Here is a 22,945-nt window from a genome sequence, read left to right as displayed (position 1 = left end):
ATAGAATTGTGAGGAGGCCTAGATCTGCGGAAGGGTATAAAACAATTTATAGATTGTTGAAAGTTCCCAAGAGCACAGTGAGCTCCATCATTAGGAAATGGAAAGAATATGGAACAACCCAGACTCTTCCTAGAGCTGGCTATCCAACCATACTGTACAACCAGGCAAGAAGGATCTTGGTCAGGGAAGTGACCAAGAACCCAAATGACCCCTCTCACAGAACTAGAGTTCCTTGGCTGAGATGGGAGAACCTGCCAGAAGGACAGCAGTCTCTGCAGCACTTCTCAAATCTAGGTTTTATGGGAGAGTGGCCAGACAGACGCCACTCCTGAGAAAAAGGCACATGACAGCACATCTTGAGTTTGCAAAAAAGCATGAGAAAGAATCAGAGACCATGAGGCGAAATATTCTGGGGTCTGATGGAACGAAAATTGAACTCTTTGGCCTGAATGCAAAGTGCTACATCTGGTGGAAACTGAGCACAGCTCATCACTCATCTCACACCATCCCAACCATGAAGCATGGGAGTTACAGCATTGAGATATGTGGATGCTTTTCAGTGGCAGGGACTGGAAGACTTGTAAAGGTTAGAAGGAACAATGAATGGAGCCAAATACAGGCAAATCCGAGAGGAGAACCTGCTTCAGAGTGCAAAAGACCTGAGACTGCATCGAATATTTACGTTCCAACAGGACAATGACTCCAAGCATACAGCCAAAGCAACACTGGAAAGGCTTCAGAACAAGAACGTGAAAGTCCTTGAATGATCCAGCCAAAGCCCAGATTTGAATTGAATTGAGAATATGCGGAAAAACTTGAACATCGCTGTTCACCGACACTCCCCAACTTGACGGAGCTTGAGAAAATCAGCATGGAAGAATGGGAGAAACTCCCCAAATCCAGATGTACAAAGCTGATGTAAACATACCCAAGAAGACTCGATGCTGTAATTGCTTCTGTGAAGTATTGACTCTGGGGACTGAATACTTCTGTAAATTAGATATTTCTGCATTTGAGTTTTTTGTAAAATAATTTTGTAAAATTTTTTGTAAAAAATACATTTGTGAGAAATTTCTAAAAACACATTTTCACTTTGTCATTATGGGGAACTTTGTGTAGATCAGTGACAAAAAGTTTAAATTTAATCCATTTTAAATTCAGGCTGTAACAACAACAAAATTTGAAAAAGACAAGGGGTGTGAATACTTTCTGAAGGCACTGTTTGAAGATAAAGCATTGTTAAAAAATAAAGCACATGGCATATTTTAAGATAAAGTAAAGCAAGTTTCAATTCTGATTTCCCCAGTGAATCTCGAAGTAAACAAGAAGCGAATACTTCAATATCGTGCGGCTGGGAGCAGTAAAAATCCAGGTTAAGAATGATGAAACAATTTTGCAGTTATAAAATTTAAATGTAGACACGGTGAATTAGCATGCATGATGGGAAGAGTTGTGACGTTGGACAAATTTCTATTTACAGCCCTCAGATCAAAGGGACGTAGGCGGCCATAAGTGTGACAGAAGACGTGACGGAAGACAGGACAGAATAGCCAATTATATAACAGCGCGACGTCACCATGCTATAATAATGACCATTTATTTGTCATTTGATAAATTTGGATCATCTTTATGAAACACGAGTGCATGCCCGTACGTGCGTGCCCGTGCGTGTGTGGCCGTACGTGCGTGGCTGTACATGCAAAACAAACAAAAAAACTTTCAAACCGCGAGCCAGAAACAACAACCCCACAGTCCGTTCCTTCACTTTCATAAATGACGACTGGATTGGGGCATTGTGTTGATCTATAAATGCGCATAAAAAATCGAGAAATTATGAGAATACAGTAAGTCATCACTATCCGGAAGTAGTGCGTGCCCGTACGGAATGTTCACATGTATTCCACGAATTATCGCTTGTATTGAAGTAACAACTGCTGTGATACTTGCACACACAGAGTTAATTAAAATCCAAATTAAACTCAAGTTTACCTCCCTGTTTTTGCCTGCCATGACATTCGCTGCCATTGACCATTGCCAGTCCTACACCACGGGAACTAAGGCACCTTTCTCCATCGTAACCGGCTCGGCCCGTGACATCATCGTCGGCCGGCCGCGCACCGGCCTCCGCAGCAACGTGTGTTGTCATTGGTTGGTAAATAAATGGCCATAACTTGGGAACCACTTGTCCGATTGATATCAAACCTTGAAAAGGCACATCCTCAGGTCCCCAGCAATATACGTGGCAAGTATCAATGAGATCAGACCAGTGGTTGTCAAGAAACATAGGTCACACACACACACACACACACACACACACACACACACACACACACACACACACACACACACACACACACACACACACACACACACACACACACACACACACACACACACACACACAGAAATTGCTGGAATTATAGATAGATGTCATCTTTATTAAAGATTTGATAATTCTTGTGTCTGGATCTTAACCAAAATTGAATCAATGCTTCCTCGTCACACTTCAAACCTGTCCACCAAGTTTCGTCCGAATTTGTCCACCACTTTTTGAGATATCGTGTTATATATCATTTTTGGCCCCATCTCTCAACGGTGAAGAATCACTTAAAAAATTATATTAGCCAGATCTGGATCCGGATCTTCACCAAAATCTAATCATTTCGTCCTTATCACACACCAAACCTGTCCATCAGATTTCGTCAGAATCTGTCCACACTTTTGTGATATCCTGTTCACAGACAGACAAGCAGACAGACAAATGAAAAATCACTCATAAAGTGACGCTTGGCGAAACGGAAAGAACACATACCTCTGCCAGGCTGAACAGTTTACACTTTGTATCCCACTGATAGGTCGGATCTGAATCCAGACCTTCACCAAAATTAAATTGGCTTGGTATTGTCACTGAACTAACTAATCCTCCTTGTTTTATAATGACAGATCCACAACATTTTGAGATATCCTGCTATACATAGTTCTTATGCTTGGTGCTAGCTTAATGGTTAAGGTGGTGGGCTTGGGATCCTTGGATCCTGCGTTCAAATCCCCCTCAGCTGTTGTATGAATACCAGGTGGGGTGACTCTGCCTGTCATCCTTATGAGGTCGGCAAAATAAGTACCAGCTTGCTGGTATCTTGTGTTGGAGTGGTGACCTGTCCAGGATTGTGTCCAAGAGCCAACTAAGGAGACTGCTTGGGCAGTAACAATGCTCTGTCCAGATTATGGTCCCAATGGATTATGTATAGTTTTTGGCCCCATCTCTCAATGGTGAATAATCACTTAAAAATGATCGAATCCGGATTGTTATTTAGTTTAATTAGCATAATTCAGACGTTGGATTTATGTTGTCGTAGTACAGGTCGAAGGCTGGTGTTGGCTTTGTGGTTTGGGTGGTGGCTTGGGATCCTAGGGTCCTGAGTTCAATCCCCGTTGGCCACTGAATTAAAATACATCAGGAGGTTGACTCAGCCTGTCATCCTTCCGAGGTCGGCAAAATGAGTACCAGTGTACTGGAAAGGGGGACACTGCATCAGCGGCATAGCCGTGTCCAGAGAGACAGAGAGACAGAGAGAGAGAGAGAGACAAAATTTTCACCTTTATCCAAAATATATGATCACAGGGTGGCCAGGTTAACATGCCCTCTGAATCTCATCAAGCTTCACAGTGGATTTACCTGCTACAATAGCACTCAGAGAACACTCCATAAATCAGCTGAATGTCAATCCACAGAGAATTACACTAAGACTATATAAATCAATCACAAGTACTGGTACACTGCAACTGAGCTATCATATTGCTTCATTCAGTCTGTTTTTGTCAGCAGATAACCTAATTTAAGATAATAATCAGCAGTACATAGTCGATGGCAGCACTGCAAATATTAAGTGACACTGTTACTCTCTGTGTGCGAGCAAATATGCTCATTTATAGGTTTTCCCTTTGTTCTGAAGAAATTGAGTGTCACCTGTTTACATCCTACTGTTGTAACTTGTACTGCTCAATTTTTGGGGGCAATTTTGTCCAATCATCGTTGTGCAAAATCTGTCTGCAAAAGCAATGTCTTTCATTGGTTGTTGGGCCTTACTAGCCGGCATCACGCTTATCAAACCTTTTGTAAGTCAGAGGGTGATGTCTTTCCAAAAACTGCCTTAGAAGTCAGTGTGTAGTTACAAATCATGTGATTCTTATTGCCGAGATGCTAGTCAGGTTAGTCACTGTTGTTGGGCTTAGTGCCTCGTCACGGGAGCAGAGGTGGAATCACCTCCTGTTTGTATAATACTGTGATGACGTGATGACTTTTTACATCTCACCCCTATTTGCCCCCACTTTTATCCCCTCTGGCTGAGCTCCGCCCAGTGACGTATCTCCACATCGGCCACCTTGCTCTGATTGCCGTTGCGGCCATCGTTTCCAGGTTCGTTCCATCATCATTGCATGGCAGATGCTTTGCCATGGCCACCTCTTGAAGACGTAGCATGCAAGGCAGGCATGCCTGAGCACATATCTCGCTTGGCAAACCGTTCCAAGCCACATGGCCCGTATCTCTCTGAGTCCATTGCCAAGGCTGTGACCGAACTGTTGAACGTGGCCCTGACCGTGGTGTTGCTGTGTTGTAGAACCAGGCTGACCCGCAAGAATGGTGGAATAGAGTGTGATGGTGGAATAGTGTGGTCGCAAAAGGAGGATGCCGGGATAACGACCAAGACCCAAGAGAAAGAGCAGCTGAGCGGGTGGAGCTCATGCAGCACTCTGAGTGAGCTCATCATCGGGACAAACAACGTGCTCCAGGTGCTGGAGTGGGATGTGCTCGTTCTCTTGTTGATATGCGGGAGTGCACGGTCCTGGGTCCTGAGCCGACAGCTCCTGCTGCCCTTTGTCTCCAGGTCCATTCCCATTGCCCATTTGTAAGGCCTGAGAGCATGGACCACAGCGGTGCTACGCACTCCGTACTTGCAACAGGCTTTTGCAGGGACTGCTCGACGTTTGCGGACACAGTACAGGAAATCTCATCACTGATGCTGGCACTCCGTGTGTCCTGGATGAGCGAGCCTTGAGCCCTGGGAACTCTGAGCTTAGACGCATCTCATGAGTGGATTTAAAAAGTAGATTTTAGTTTTTTAAATTGGTGAAATACTGCATAAATGTAGATTTTAAAAGAGGTGCAATGATGTATAAATGTACCTTGTGGAACCTATCCATGAAATTGATCATCCTGGGGACAATAGCTTTACAAAGATCGATGATGATGATGATGATGATGATGATGATGATGATGATGATGATGATGATGATGATGATGATGATGATGATTCAAAGCATGCCCTTCCCTTGAATTTCGCACAAGTTTTATCAACATGGTGGAAACACGTCCTATGTGCTGATTCCGCAGTTTCACACCAAAACTTGAGCCCATGGCCTGGGACATCCTTTTAAAGAACACAAAAGACAGATTACAGCAGGATAAAACATAATAAGGGTATGCAGGCATTGCAGTTTTAGACACACACACACACACACACACACACACACACACACACACACACACACACACACACACACACACACACACACACACACACACACACACCCACACACACACACACACACACACACACACACACACACACACACACACACACACACACACACACACACGCGCGCGCGAAGATGGGCAGAAAGACAAAAGAAAGCAGCAGAATGAGGGAGAGGAAGAGAGTGAAGATGATGAAGAACAGCATAGGTTGGAAGAAGAGATAAAACTGATAAAACGAATACAGACACCAAAACTCCATCTCATATAAAACAACAAAAGTCCACAAATCGTAGTGAGGCTGAACAACCATTCAATTAGAAAAGTGATTTCAAAACCATCCATCTTGAAGGAAATCAATATCGTGTGTTTTGCAGCAGCACTATTCATTCAAGAAAAAGTAATGGGCAAACAACACCAGAAGAGGAAAAAAAAACATGTCCTGCAAATAGAAGCCAAATTCCACCATGGAATCAGAGATTAGAGACACAAAGAGAGCAACTGAGAAAGGAAGTATATCAGATACAACAGTTCAGGAAAGGATGCAAAAGCCCAAAACAAGGCAAAACAAAGAAGAAACAAAAAAATCCAGAGAATAAAAAACAAATACAAAATCGAAGACAAAGACCTCAAGTGCTTGGGTGCTAAAAAAAAAAACTCAAAATGGAAATGATAGCAAGGAAGGAAGATTAAAAAAAAACTGAGGAAGCAAACAACAGGAGAAACCAAAAGCACATGCTTGAGAGTAACCCGAAGATATTTTACCGAAAAGGAAGCAGAATGGATCCCAGACTTGGAAAAGAAGAAGCAACATCTCGAGGAAATGCCCCCGGTGATTATTGATGATGAAAATTTCTTTAGAAAACAACTTCCAAAAATGCCAAACTTTATAAGCCCAGGCCCAGATGGAATTCCAACCTTCTGGCAAAAACAAATTGATGCTCTCCACAATCACTACACCAGGACATTCAAAAACTGACCCAAGAGGAAAAAGCTGTGGATGAATGTCTCATATAAGGAAACCCCATTTCTCATCCCAAAAATATGCAGAAACCCAACTTCCTCACAAATACTGGCCAATAACATGTCGATCAACAACATACAAACTACCACCAGGAATCATTACAGAAATGATGTACCATCACCGACCGTAACAAGGAGCTTTGGAGGCAAAATGAAAGGGATGTAAGAGAGGTTGTTATGGAACAATTGACCACCTACTACTGAACGAGGCTACACTTGAACATTGCAAAATGTGATGAACCAAATTGTTCACTGCCTGGATAGAGTATAAGAAAGCTACAAGAAAGAGGTTATAATTCCCCGATTAGTTGGCTTTCATCCAAGTCCAGTCAGCATTTGTATTTGCTGACCACCCCAGTTAAGATCTAATTAAGATAAGTTTTGTGCATGGTCGAGGGCACGTCCCCCGATTAGGAGAACGTGTAACCTCCAGTTAACCGGCAATTAGATGGACGACACTGGACCATGTGGTTGACTAACTGGCATTCGTGGTTGCCTTGCAAGACACCATGACGCAAAGTTATTCGTGCTCAGCAGCCTCAGGCATGCTAAGACCAAGGGGAACCGAGGTAACCCCCCTCGTAGTAGACCCGAAACCTGTGACCGTAACAGTTTGGTGTCAGGAGTGGGATTCAAATGAGTTTTTGGTGTGATATGCAAGTCAGCCAGTGCTCATGTGCATAGCATGTACCACCAAGCCTGTAGGAGATTTACAATTGCCCCCTAAAAAATTGGGGGAAAAGTTGGCAAACCTATGTCACCCTTTACCAATGCATTCAATCACATTCAACCCACTACACAAGGGGAAGGGACTACTCTGAACTTATACTGGCTGCGAAAATAACTAAACTGAGGGACCTGTATGTTGTGTGTGCAATTGCCTTTGGGGCCAATTCCTAGAACCACAACAATATCATATACATATGTAGCAGCTGAAACTCAAATCCTATCCAGATTCCTCCTGATGACTCCATCTTTGCTCTTTATTTCTTCAGGTTCCTTCTTCATCTTGCATTTGAATATAGTGATTTGGTTTTGAGGAGTCCCATATTATTATTTGCATGTATGTGAGGGTCCTTTACGTCCTCTCTGTCCTTCCTTTTGCTTTGCTTGCTCTTGTTCCTTTCGTTGAAGCGTTAGAGCACTTTTCGTTATTTATTTTGAAGCGACTCGATAGCCACGTTCTCTGGCAGCATGAATACGCCCTGAAGCCCTGAAGCATTTCTCTTAGCTGCTTTCCTTCGCACCACTCGCTATCGTTGCTTCACACTTTGTTGTTCGTTCTTTCCTGCATCTTCTGTTTCTGTCATTTCGTTATCTTCCTTATTGCTTCACCTTCACATGCCCATGTCCGCAAGTTGTGTAGCTCGACCCTCTGCCTCATCAACTTCACCTGGGCATCCCGCGAAGAGATGTGTTAAAGACATGCCGCAAGTAGCTCTTGGGGCCATTTTAGGTAAAAAAAACCCTGTCGTGCACGCACGATAGAAGTTCACATACTTCGAAGATCACTATTTCTAGGGGTTTCTGCGCATGTGTGCCGAGCCATTCTGGGGTATATTAGGTCATTTTGAAAGTCCCGTATTCTATAAGTAAGTCAGCACTATTTTCAAATCACATTTCAAGTCATATGCCATAAAATAAATTGTTTGGATATGATAGGATTGTTGAGCCCATGTGCAATTTTACAACACATTTAAAAAGACTCAGCACGAATCAATTAAGAGAAGCAAAAATCTTAACGACATAACTAATGGTGATCATCATGTACAAACCATGAAGAAAACAGCAGATATAATATTAAAAAAAAGGAATACCAAGCAACAACGCCAAATGCTTGGGCAAAACTTCCTCGCCAAATATAGCACATCACTCAAGTGTCAAAGAGATAACACATCAGACAGGACGTGAAAGTCCAAAAACCAATAAATAACCCTTGTCCTAAAAATGCAATGTCTTTAAAAATAGATTTGTTTTCAAGCCACAACAACGAATAAGAATAGTTTTACGCTGCATGGTGAATCGAATCACTCCATCGTAGCTACATGCAGCTATCGAACCCGTGAGCAATCGTTTTTGGCTACTTCAGTAGAGGGACAAGGTAAGCCAGTGCGTAGACTAGCGAGGTTTAAAAGTTACTTGCGGAGCCAAAAATATCTTTATCAATCATCGGTGGACAGCGACATATGTGTATGGTGTGTATTTACACCACTTGTATCTTGTATGGTGGTCTGCTCATAAAGGATCGCTAAAAAAGAAAAGATTGCACGATGTGATTCTGTTATGCTTGGCATGTGAAATTGGATGATTGAAGATATTCATTCAGCATATTCATTTGCTGTTACGCCAGGTACCACGATGAATTTGATACGCAAGCATGATAGACCATTTACTCGTTCTTGAACTACTTCCTTTTCTTTCATAAATATGCTTCTGCAACATATTAAAAGCACTACCTTGGCAACCTACCAGGTAACAAGAACAACAAAAAGGAAATTTCATTTGATGTCAATTCACAAATTTAATTTGAAAGCAGCCTTTCATTTGATCTTTTATTACAGACTAACTACAAGAAGTCTCATGGGGCTGCTTGTTGTTGTTTCATTTGCAGCTTGTAGCTGCTGGTTGCATCATTTTCTGGAAGCACAGCTGTGCTGCTGATGAGGAGTCCCGTATTTTGTCCCTGTTATCAGAAAGCTGGTACTCATTTTGCCAACCTCTGAAGAATGAATGGCTGAGTCAACCCACTTGGTGTTATTTCAACCCACAGGCTCAAACTCAAGACCCTAAGGACTTAAACCAGCCACCTTAACCGTTAAGCCAACCACAGGCTTACGGGGCTTTCGAGGTCGGTTGTAAACTATAGAATGATCCCAGTCAGGCAAAGTCGTTGAAACGATGCTCAAACATTCAAGCCATTTACCTTGAAATGGGTACAGTGGTCTTTACAATGGTCCTTGAAGTGAAGGATAGCTCAGCATGGTTTAGACATCTATAATCGACAAAAATGACAGTTGCCTTTGTGCAATCTCAATCGGAAGGCACAATGCAAATTTGTTTTACTGATCGTGTACCTGGCAGCATTTTTGATCGAATGCGACAGTTTTTCAATCGAGCTATGAAAGGCATCCCAACGTTCATACACCAAATCATGAACGAATTGTCCTGCACAAGCGAAATTCAACACACGCGTTCATCCCTTTACCTTTCATTTACAGACCGTGCCACATATCTTTTATAGCAGTGAACGAGTTTCCCAAGGCCATTGAAATACAAGTTGTGTCCTTACCCGATACGTGCGAAGCGAAAAGCAAAGTTGAACAATTGGTTCACTTCTGTCCATCTGTCTGTCTACAAACGTCAGTTTCAGATCGAGGAACAACTTAAATTGAATGTTCTATTCTGAACATGAATCGGAACATGAATCAGAAAACGTACCTGAAGTTTAACAGGACTTTGGCTTTGAATTTGTCCCGATCGCACGTGCGTACAGAGGAGTGAGATAATATTTTTTAGTCTGTCTGCCTGTCTGACGGTCAAAAAAAAATTGAGAATCATTCCAAACAGGAAACTTACCGTTTTTAAGGATGTCATAAAGGACACAAACAACAGGCATGAAGAATTACCGTTTTTAAGGATGTCATAAAGGACACAAACAACAGGCATGAAGAATTAACGTTTTTAGGGATGTCATAAAGGAAACAAACAACAGGCATGAAGAATTAACGTTTTTAAGGATGTCATAAAGGACACAAACAACAGGCATGAAGAATTAACGTTTTTAAGGATGTCAAAAAGGACACAAACAACAGGCATGAAGAATTAACGTTTTTAAGGATGTCATAAAGGACACAAACAACAGACATGAAGAATTAACGTTTTTAAGGATGTCAAAAAAGACACAAACAACAGGCATGAAGAATTAATGAATTTTAAGGATGTCATAAAGGACACAAACAATAGGCATGAAGCATTAACGTTTTAAAGGATGTCAAAAAGGACACAAACAACAGGCATGAAGAATTAACGTTTTTAAGCATGTCATAAAGGACAAAAACAATAGGCATGAAGAATTTACGTTTTTGAGGATGTCATAAAGGACACAAACAACAGGCATGAAGAATTAACGTTTTTAAGGATGTCAAAAGGGACACAAACAACAGGCATGAAGAATTAACGTTTTTAAGGATGTCATAAAGGACACAAACAACAGGCATGAAGAATTAACGTTTTTAAGGATATCAAAAAGGACACAAACAACAGGCATGAAGAATTAACGTTATTAAGGATGTCAAAAAGGACACAAACAACATGCATGACAAATTAACGTTATTAAGGATGTCAAAAAGGACACAAACAACAAGCATGAAGAATTAACGTTTTTAAGGATGTCAAAAAGGACACAAACAACAGGCATGAAGAATTAACGTAATGTGTTAGATCAGGTGGTGCATAAGATGCTGCACATCAACAATGGTAAACTTCCGAATATTTTTGATAAGACCTTTAAAATCTCTATTTTATTTCATTGAATTTTCTACTACTTCAATACCGTAGAAGACAAATCGCCTTTTTGACACTTAAAAACCTTCCGTTTTGCAGTACTTGGACGAAAAATTCATGCCCTGTAGGGAGAGGAACGAAGAGAACAGTTATCAGAATCAGCATCAATACCATCGCATGCCTTGAGGGAGGCGTTACTGTTTGAGATTCTGCATTCTGACGAATATGACGGTGCTCAGCCCTGTTTGTTTGATGCATCCTTTTCTCAAAGATTGTTCCAAAATCATCTTCCCTCTGAGAGGAGTTGGCAGGTGTGTAATTGTGCAAATGCATCATGGATAAACCTCGATGGTGACCACAAACACATCTCACGGAGCATCGTCAGTTCTGGACTGTTCTGCTTGACCTATCAGCTTGGTATGATTACTACCATGCCTGTTATGCAAGATTAATGAAAAAAAACGAACACAGATCATGCTTAAAAGACCCTTTCCATGTCTTTTTTCTCAAGACTGCATGGGGTAGGGTGTTCTATGACCCCTCTAGTTTTTTTTTGGTGTTTGAAAAGCATTTGGAAATGAAAAAATATGTTTGACTCCTCCGGTGAAAGAACAATAAACATTTCTGGAAATGAAATCCAACATGCAAGAATATCACAAGAATCTGCACAAAATTAAACCTCATCATGCACATTATTAAAAGACCAAGTTGTCTAAATTTTAAAACACATCTCAAACACAATTACTCATATTCTTGCAAACATCACAATGAAGGGTTGGAAGAATAGCTCAGGGATAGTGCACTCACGTTACAGCTGTGAAGTCTGAGTTTGATTCCCAGCCAGACTATAAAACGTTACCCTGATGTTTTGTAGCAGGGTGATGCATCAATGTGCCCTTCAGGTAGATGATAAACCAGGTATCTAGTTGGAGTTGGGGTAAGTTAAAAGATCTCATGGTGTACTTTGACGAAGAGTATTGAGTGTGAAGAATCGCCAGTGCCCTGAACAAATTACAAGTTCCTGCACCAACTTACAGGGGGGCACTGCATCAGTGGTATCAGCACCACTGCCCTCTCTTCCACGTGCTGCATATGATCAAGGTTTACAATGTGAATACGTTCAACTGGAATGATGATCAAACTAATGAAATGATTGAACTATAATGGCACTCGGTAGAGCGCATTCCTCCGCCAGGCTGATTCGTTTACGTTTTGTATCCAACTGCTGGGCCGGATCTGGATTCGGACCTGAACCAAAATCTAATCATCTTGTTCTTGTCACCTAACCAACCCATCCGAATCTGTCCATAACTTTTTGAGATATCATGCTGCATATTGTTTTAGGCCGATTGCTCAATGGTGAAAAATCACTTTAAAAACTCCCAGGTCCGGATCCGGATTCGGATCTTCTGCCAAAAGTGAATCAATTATTCCTCGTTACATACCTAACTGCACACCAAGTTTCGTCCGAATCCGTCCACAACTTTTTGAGATATTCTGATATATGTTGTTTTTGGCCCCATCACTCAATGGTGAAAAATCTTTAAAAAAAAAAAATTTATCGGATCCAAAGCCAAATCAGGATCATCACCAAAATGTAATAATTTGCCCATGTCACATACCCAAGCTCTCCACCTAATTTTGTCCGAATCCGTCCGCAACTTTTTGAGATATCTTCTTCACAAACAAACAAACAAGAAAGATGTCATGCATAGCACGATACTTGTAAAATCCATAAAACAAATTTGACCTGAAAAATAATTGGTGGTTGAAATCAGTGACCTAATACGTAAATCCTGTTCGAATTTCTTATCAATCGGATGAAAATTGAAGATTTTAGAAATTTGACAAAGTTGGTGACCTTTGGCCTATGTTGACCTTTTTAGCTCAAAAACAACAGACTTCTTGCTTTTGACGAACTTCATGTGGTGAAGTTTCATGAGGATTGGTTTAAAATTGTGACCTGTAGGTGATCGACATACAAACAAACAGACAGAATAATGCACAAGACCAACAAATATGCTTGAACAATCTTCAATTTTCACAAGTAACAAATAGACAGACAGACAGACAGACAGACAGACAGACAGAGGTGAAAACATAACCTCCATCCACCTTCGGTGGCGGAGGTAATGAACTGCTGCGATTGTGTACTTGTTTGTTACGTGAGGAGTGAAACGACAATATCTGCATATTGTATCACCTGGAAGAACCATGGCCCTCATTAAAAAAAATCTTTGAATGAAATCAATAAATCGGTGATCGAGGTATGCTAACCACCATGGCAAGCAAGGAAAAGCTAACATGTCGGGAGTTAACCCTTCCTCAGAGCAATGGTTAAAACCAAAAATATCAGCTTGTCCATGCTTCCAACGACAGTTAGCATCTTCAATCAACGTTCCGTTGATTTCATCCATTGTTCTACCTGTCTGCTGATGCAGATCAACGCCAGTCATCACCAGCAAGGGTAAGTTCTACATTCCTCATCAAATCGACCTGCACTCAGACTACAAGTTGAACCACATACAAGATAACATAGTCCCACACATTGATAAATCTTGACCGGCATGCCAAGATTTTACCAAGACCTCAAAACTTCATTCAATTTGACCTCTTATAGGCCATCTACAAAATGTATGACACAATGCCAGAAATTAAAAAACCCTCACCACCCCCAATCATCAAAACCCTCCTTTCCCCTCCCAACATGCAATATATGCTGATGTCCAGCCAAATCATGACTCAACTGTTTCATTACATTCATGACCTCAAAACGAGTAGATAGACTTTAAAGCAATGTTAAAACAACCTTTCACGTCTGAGAAACGATTCAAATTAAAAAGATGAAGAAGTGCACAATTAAAGACAATAGCTGCTGGCAGTGCTATGCCGACACCTTGATGAAACTCTACAGTTGAAGATGACAGAAAGGTACTATATGGGACGAGCAGCGTACAAGACTTTGTACGAGGCTTCATGTTCTCAGCATTAAAAGATCCTGACATGAAGGTCAGTAAAGTGGCACCACGATAAGACAATAAAAAACGAGAATGGCACTTGGTAGCAAGCATACCTCTGCCAGACTGAACAGTTCACGTTTTGTATTCCACTGATAGGGTGAATATGAAGTCAGATCCTGATATTCACCACCATTGAATAATTTCCTCCTTGTGACACACCCATTCTGCCCACCAAGTTTCGTCCGAATCAGTCCACAACCTATTGAGACATCATGCTCACAAACAAACAAACAAACTAGAAGAGCGCTCGGTAGAGCGCATACCTCCACAATGCAATGCCTGATCCAGAAGAGCATATGAGGCCCAATAATTTTTTTCAATATCATGTGATGCATCGTTTTTGGCCCCATCTCACAATGATGAAGAATAACTTCAAAAATCTAAAAATTCTCGCATCTGGATCTTCACCAAAATTGAATCAATTCATTCTTGTCATAGACCCAACCTGTCCACGAAGTTTTGTCCGAATCTGTTCGCAACTTTTGAGATATAGTGATATACTGTATAGTAGTTTAGGGTCAAGCCCCTATCTCTCAATGCTGAAAAATCACAGAAAAAATTATCAGATCCGGATCCAGATTCGGGTTTTCACGAAAATTGAGTCAGTTTCTCTTCGTCACACATTCAACATGTTCAACGAGTTTCGGCCGAATCTGTCAACAACTTTTTGAGATACCATGCTATCTCTCAATGCTGAAGAATGACTCAATAAATTATTGTAGTCAGATCTGGATCGGGATCTAAACCGAAATCTCATCAGTTCGTCATTGTCACACACCCGGCCTGCCCACCAAATTTCATTCACATCCGTTTACATCTTTTTGAGATAGTCTGCACACAAACAAACAAGAAAGATTTCATGCATAGCACGATACTTGCGGAATCCGTAAAACAAATTTAACCACAAAAATAATTGGTGGTTGAATTCAGTAACCGGATATGCAAATCCTCTTCAAATTTCAAGTCAATCGGATGAAAATTGAGGATTTTAGAAATTACACCTTCGTCGTTGACCTTTGGCTGTTGACCTTGTGGTCCATGTTGACCTCAAAATAATTGGCTGGTTGAATTCCGTGATCTGAAATATAAATCCTCTTCAAATTTCAAGTCAATCGGATGAAAATTGAGGATTTTAGGAATCACAACTAAGTTGTTGACCTTTGGCCTATATTGACTTAAAAATTGGTCTTCTCTTCCTTATGACAAATTCTACTATGTGGTGAAGTTTCGTGAAGATTGGTTTAAAATTTGACCTGTAGGCGATTGACAAACAGACCGACAGACAGAAGAACAAAATCGACTCACCAGTACACTTGGAAAATCTTCGATTTTGCAAGTAACAGAGACAAACAAACAAATAAACCAATGTCACCCGCAGGGTGACCCGTATCTTGCCAAAAGGTGACCACGTGTGACTTCTTTAAGGTCACACTGAGGTGAACAGAGCTGCTATCCACCAGGAGCGACTCCTTGAGGAATATCTGCCTACGAGAGATTCCGATGAGAATCGTTCTACAGAGTAACCATGAAAAATATGCATTTGCCTCATAACGTCACCAAATGACATCATAATGTCTCAAGCTTGACATATCTAGAAAGCACTCATCGAGTTGTTCAATTTGAGGTACTACACGATATGGTTCCTAAAACTTGAAAATTTGACCTTGGGGTCAAATATGTTTGACCTAAGGCGCTAACCATGAAGGTCAAGGCCAATCGCCACGAAAAACTAATCAGCTGAGCGTGAGACCATGAACTATATTCCCATGAAGTTTGAAGATGATCCGATCAAAATTACTCAAAAAATAAGGGTTTCGTAGACTCCCCTGATTTGCGACAAAGTGACCTTGACCTTGAAAATTTTATGCGCTGAAAGGGACCTCCATAGGCCTCTGATATGCGAAGTTACAAAAATTTCCAATGATAACTGTGCTCTGCAGAATTTTTTATACGTGATTACAGACAAAAAAAACCAAAAAACATACAAGCTGAAAAACATATCTTGCAAAAACTTCGTTTTGGCAAGATAACTAGAAGAAGACGTCATGCAGAGCATGGTACTTGCAAAATCCACCCCCCCTCCAAAGGTTGCAATGAATACATCAAATTGTCCATTTAATTTATTTTAAAATTGTCAATCTTAATCAAAGCTAAGGTCAATTGAATGAAAAATTTTCAGATTGAAATTGATAATTTTAGAACTTTGACCATCAGTTGACCTTTGGACATTTTTTTTAACCACAAAAAGGTTGTTTTCTCAATTCAGTGATGGACTGTGCCATTGCTGTTTAATTTGCAAGTTAATAGGATGTAAATTGATGATTTTTCAGTTGAAAATTGATGATTTTAGATGTTTGCCCTTGAGTTGACCATTTCGTTGGTTGACTTTAAAATAGTTTCCCAATTCAGCAAAGCATTTTAAACATCACTGCCCTGCATAAAAAGGTGCAAAAACAGATCCCTGCAACGACAGACCAATAAGCCTTCTCCCAATGATCAGCAAGGTTATGGAATCCATCATCGTTTCAGACATAAAATCCTTCCTCTTCTCCAATGGCTTGATTTCCGATCATCAATTTGGGTTCAGAGCAGGTCCCTCTACCCTGGATATGCTGCTCTGCTCTCCCAACAATGGATGGAGGTCCTCAATGCCGGACATGAAATCAGTCATATCCCTCGACATATCACGTGCTTTCGACACGGTCTGGCACCCTGCCCTGCTCAATAAACTCTCTTCCTATGGTATCCAAGGCCATCTCCACTCATGGCTCGCAGACTTCCTCTCCTGTTGCAGTCAACGCGTGGCCCTAAATGGAGTTCTTTCATCCCCTCTTCCTGTTCAGGCTTCAAAACAGCTGTTCACCGCCACCTCTTATCGTTCCCCTTCCAAATCCTCGATCTTCTCTATCTCTGTTAATCCACCCCAAACCCACCTCCTTCAAATTCCCTGCTTTCCTTCCTAAAAGACCCTGTAATGTCCATCTTGTATTCCCCATCCCTCTCCCTTCTACAGATTTCCGAATGTCTCTGTTCCCCACTGTTTTGTCATTCCCACTTCCGCCCCTCTTGTCTCGTGCCCCCTTGCTGTGCGTTGTGTGTTAGCTCTCATACGAGCCTTGACAAGGTATACAAAATAAAGCATGATGCAATTGCTGTTTAATTTTCAAGTCAATCGGATGAAAATTGACGATTTTAGAAATTTGACCTTAAGATGACCTTTGACCTCAATATCAATAGGCTGCTCAGATGAGACGACCTCTTCAACTTAGTAAGGTTTCATGATGATCAGTTTAGAATTGTGACCTGAAGCGATTGACAAACAAACAGACAGAATAACAAAATCGATTGACGAATATACTTGAAAAATCTTCGATTTTGCAAGTCACAAACAAACAAACATACAAGAAAAATACATCGTGCATTGTACGATACTTGGAAAATCTATAAAACAAATTTGACCTCAACGATAATTGGTGGTTGAATTCAACAACCAAATGTGCAACTCCTCATCAAATTTCAAGTGAATCGGATGAAAATAGACAATTTTAGAAATTTGGCTTGTGTTGACCTTTTGGCCTATGGGGGCCTCCCAAATAATTGGTGGTTGAATTCAATGACCTGATGTGAAAATCCTCTTCAAATTTCAAATCAATGGGATGAAAATTGAGGATTTTAGAAATACCAGTTTAGCTGTTGACCTTGGGCGTATGTTGACCTTTTGTTCCATGTTAACCTCAAAAAAATTGGTGGTTGAATTCAATGACCTGATGTGAAAATCCTCTTCAAATTTCAAATCAATGGGATGAAAATTGAGGATTTTAGAAATACCAGTTTAGCTGTTGACCTTGGGCGTATGTTGACCTTTTGTTCCATGTTAACCTCAAAAAAATTGGTGGTTGAATTCAATGACCTGATGTGAAAATCCTCTTCAAATTTCAAGTCAATCAGATGAAAATTAAGGATTTTATAAATTTGGCCGATGTCCTTTTGGTCGATGTTGACCTTTTGGTTGATCTTGACCTCAAAAATAATTGGTGGCTGAATTCAGTGACCTCTAATATAAATCCTCTTCAAATTTCGAGTCAATCTGAAGAAAATTGAGGATTTTAGAAGTTCAAAAAAATTTGTTGACCTTCGGCTTATATTGACCTTTTGACCTGAAAAAAACAATAGGCTTCTTGCTTATGCCAAACTCTACCATGTGGTGAAGTTTCGTGAAGATCGGTTTAAAATTGCAACCTCTTGGTGATAAACAAAATCGACCGATCAACGTACTTGAAAAATCTTCGATTTTCGCAACGAATCAACAGACGGAGGTGAAAACAACCTTCGTCCACCCTCGGTAGACCACCATTGATGACAAAATCATCCCCTACAAAACAATTTTTAAACTCATTTATAGATAAAATCTCGACTTGTAAGATGTTCCATTGTTTTCATCTTGAATTAACAGTTCCTCTGCTCCTCTTACTAAACTTGTACTTTGTTTTACTTTCACATTATAATGCATGGTCAGCTCCTCGCATGACATCGTGGGATTGATAACAAATATGAATTTCGTCCATCCGTTTTGTATTCGGACTTCTCCTTCTTCTTCCTTTGACTTTTTGACCAAATTATTAAATTTGTCTTCTCCATATTCTCCATAATAAAGCTTTGTTGAAAAATTGATGACAAAAGCTCAACTGGTAAAAAAAAAAAAAAGACAGACACACTCGACCTGGACAGACACACGCACGCACACACACACACAGGTGATTGTAAAAACCGGGGTCCCGCTGCGTGGGCGACGGGATAATCATTCCTACTCGTGTGAGGGGGAACATTGCACAATGATATCCAGTAATTCACTTGCGGATTGAATTAAACTGGGTCGACACACTCATAGTGGATGTAAAAGTGGTGTTAGTTTGGCTTCCAACGTTCCAAATTCCCACAAGATGTGCTTTGTCTGTGAGCTTGGGACACGGAGAAACCTCTGGACTGAAAACATCATTTGTCCGTGAACTTGGGACACGGAGAAACCTCTGGACTGAAAACATCATTTGTCTGTGAGCTTGGGACACAGAGAAACCTCTGGACTGAAAACATCATTTGAACAAAATAAGAAAAAAAAAATGGAATTCCGATTAATAAAATTCCACTCATTAACTCGCCCTTCCCTCAACCTATGGCTTGTATGACACCCTGGGATGTCGTAAGGAGCTTCCTGGGCGAGGAAATACACCGAATACTGCACTTTTTCATTAGGGTACCTTCCGAGCAACACACAGGAGGAACCGGAAATTGGACCATGCAGGAATCCCCACTATGTACGTCTCATAAAGTACATGGGTAAACGAAGTTGTGGACAACATTGTGCCATGCACGGAAATACTGTTGTAATATTTTTAAGTATAAAGGTAGATTAGATTATTTATAACTAGTAGGGGTCACCTGGCGCTGCCCGGAGGAAGGGGAGGGAGGGTTACACGGTGCTGCCCATCTGGGTGAGCTTTTCCTGACGGGGGTTTTTTGCCACGTGTTGGACATTAAAAGGCCATAGAGTTGTTGGCCTCATCGTGGTTACCTTTTGCCTGCGGGCTGGCGGCAGCACTGCCCGACCGCACATCCCAATATGTGCTTTATAGCAGCCTTTGATGGCCTCAAAACGAGCATCAAGACCAATGTGTGGAAGCTTAAAATCTTGCCCAGATTCTGAAGTACCTCCAGCGCAACACCCAAAATTTGGGGCCTCTAGGTGCTACAGTTCAGCCATGAAAAAATAACGCACAAATGCACACACACACACACACACACACACACACACACACACACACACACACACACACACACACACAAACACTTGAAAATATTTATAAGATTTGAGACCAACGAAGCAAAGGTGAAAATAATAAGAAGAAAAAAAATTGATGACAAAACCGACGCTGATGGAAGGGTGAGGTAACAGAAGGAGGGGTACACAGTACCGTACGTACTTACATTGGGGTTGCTCAGATTACAGTTCGGGTTGGGGTTAGGGATGCATAGTGAGGACAACATGTGGACACAAGGGGATGGACGAACAGGAGGACAGAGAAGAGGGAAGGAAACTTGGTGATCAGCGTTTAAAAGGGATAGGTTATGGGGGTAAAAAAGATCACAGGTAGGGTTGGAGGTTGACCTGAGATGGAGGTGCAGTGCCAGGTTGAAGACCTGGAGGGAACGCTACAATTGAACCAAATGAGGAAGGCCGTTCCACAATGTGGAAAGAAGAGTAACAAAGGAGTTCAGATGAACAGCGAATGTAAAGATACTGTATGTCAAGCGGGACTGTCACAGGAGATTCGCCAAACTTTTGTTAGTTGTGCTTGCTTTATCATGAAGTGGAAAACCTGAATCGTCATTGGAGGTTGGCGAGTGCAAACAAAAGCTGCTTTGCATCGCAAGAGGGCAAAACGGAATCCCAGGAGGATTAAAAAATATATATAATTAAAGGTGGACAAACGATTCATTAGCCACATCGTCAACATTATTCACCTGATGTACCCAAACCCACTGTTCACGTAATATTTCAAAACGGTCTAATCGGTGCAGAGTCCAACCCCCGAGATCAGTGTCACCGAGAGACGTGAGATGACGTTAATTAGAAGGTCTGGGTGCTTTAAAGAGAGCCATCTGCTTGTGACCGTTATCTGCACCCTCGCAGCAACGCCCATCACTCCAACGGGCGGCCAGCGCGGCGGGAGCGAGACAACATAATGGCAGCGTTCAGAAAGGCTGACTATTACCATACACAGCCACAGAGTAGATTATGAAAATTACTGATGGAAATGCAAAAGCTCCAAAGCAGAAGGTCTGTGCTGTCCTGTGAATCTGAGAAATGTCGACCATGCACAGCGCAACTACATCTTGTCATGCACAGTTGGAGCAAAGTGCAACTCAATGTGCCACCTCGAAGAGCTGTTCCTCCAGAGAGCCAACGCTGGGAAGGTGTGTGTGTGTGTGTGTTGTTTTGGTTTGAAGTCAGTGGTCCTTCCATTCATTGATGTGCAGCACCTGGCTCCTGGTTGAGGGTGATGAGAACTTTTTACATTAACCCTCAATATAGGAATATCTCCAATGTGGGTTCACCTGTGCACCATCTCCACCACGTCAATGAATGGACTATCTCCACCATACATAATCAGACTCTCTTCAGACAGTCGCAGTGACGACGTTTTTATTTTTTGTATTCATGGTCGAGGCTCGTGGAAGACCCATCCACTGAGCCGATCAGGATAAAAGAGGATGTAAAAGGAACTGCATAGGGAAGGGGGGGGGACACCAACAGTAGAGTTGAAGGCTGAGATAGAGGGAGAATTGGACGAGCAATGGGTGCAGAGAGGAATGGGAGACAGGAGAGGATAAGATGGATACAGAAGGAAGCTCACAGGAGGGAAAAACTGTAAGTTTTGAAAGGAGTAGGGATTTGGGTTGAGGTTATTGAGGGTAGAAAAGATCATGGTATTGGATTGGGGATGATCTGAGATGGTTGTGAAAAGCTGTCTTAAAGACCTGGAGGGAAGAAAGAGAGTTAAGAGAATGTGGAAGTTGGTTCCACATGTGGGGGGGGGGGGGGGGGACAAATGAGTGGAGGTGAGCAGCGATCCTGGATGGACTTTTCTTTCAATCTTTCACAGAGACTTGCGCTTTTTCATTGTGGACAGGTCCAAGTCCCGGTTTTAACCCTTTCGAGCATACCCGTCCACAAAGCCTGCAGGCTCCCCCCCCCCTCTCTCTCTGTCCATGCATCCATGCTTTTCTTCTTTTTACATGGACTGTGCATGCACATCCGGTGACATGATGCTCATCTTTCCCCCATTCCATACGATCTCACTAGTCCTCCACAACCGCACCACCTGGTGTGGGTAAATTGCATTCCCAGTAAACATACCCGAAGCCTGCATTGAGTTGGAACACCTTACTTTTACCGGATTAACACTCGAGTTACCAATAGAAATGGAAATACAAGCGATTGGTAAATGCTTCCATTTAGTCCGGAGCGACCATCTGTCGGTCGAGGAGCATCACAGCGATGGCACAAGTGACGTTATCCACCCATTACAAACCCCGCTCTGGATGAAGGTCGGGACTTCACTGTTTCTCGGCTGTTCTCAGGGTCGTTAACCGCAGTGAATCGTTCCCATTTCATAGGAAGCGCGCGGCACGCACGGAATGTGGCCCCTTAACCGTTTATCGCTGTGGGACGGGACGTCGCGTCGCTTGGACGGGACGGGCCAAAATCACACGACTCGATGGGATGGGACGGCGCGGCTCCGCTCAGCTCCGGCGTCTCACCGGCCGGTAGACCGCAAAAAACCATGAACCCTCCTCACCCTGGCCCGAAAAAAACCGGTGGCCCGAACAGCAACCTCGAACATTGACCCACCTGCAGGGGTGATTTGGTCCGACGCTCCGGCCGTGCGGATCACCTTGCACGGAATCTGTCTCCCCCGAATGGCCAAGACTCAAAACGTTGGAATGACCGATCGCCGGTCGGGACCGTCCAGGAACCCCGGGTGCTGGAGCTGGACCGCGAGGCCGTGAAGGCGCGAGGTGTGCGTCCCCGTCTCTGACATCAGCTTCGAGGAATGCGCGGAATGCGCTCCGCGATCAGGAGCTCGCGCTCATCCACTCAACCATCCACCCAACCCCACCCCCCTTATCCCCCAACAACCCACGAACCCCTCGTTTCTCTTCTTCTTCCATTTCGAGACCCGTCCAGCCAGGAAAACACTACCCCACCCACCCTGAAGACAAATAGAGCGTGCGACCGTCGCAGCCCATTTTAAAGGCAAAGTGACCGGGAGCGAGCCAGCCAGTCCTGGCCGGTGTAGCCCCTGTC

At 42.3% G+C, this 22,945-nt stretch overlaps 1 protein-coding gene across 4 annotated transcripts in view; it reads right to left on the bottom strand.

Annotated features, from left to right (window-relative positions):
• Positions 1-22,736, bottom strand: part of LOC147019907 (tyrosine-protein phosphatase non-receptor type 14-like) — a 144,879-nt gene extending 122,143 nt beyond the window's left edge. For all 4 annotated transcript variants that reach the window (XR_015061569.1, XM_085894747.1, XM_085894748.1 and 1 more), the window contains exon 1: positions 22,490-22,736. The gene's annotated coding sequence lies outside the window, so the exon portion shown is untranslated. The remainder of the gene's footprint in view (positions 1-22,489) is intronic.
• Between the last annotated feature and the right edge of the window lie 209 nt (positions 22,737-22,945).

This window comes from Eptatretus burgeri, chromosome 9 (assembly GCF_056783735.1).
Source record: "Eptatretus burgeri isolate ZD-2024b chromosome 9, Ebu_testis_v1, whole genome shotgun sequence".
NCBI classification, from domain to species: Eukaryota; Metazoa; Chordata; class Myxini; order Myxiniformes; family Myxinidae; genus Eptatretus; species Eptatretus burgeri.
Note: the sequence above shows the minus strand (reverse complement) of the source record. Positions and strands in the feature narration are given on the sequence as shown.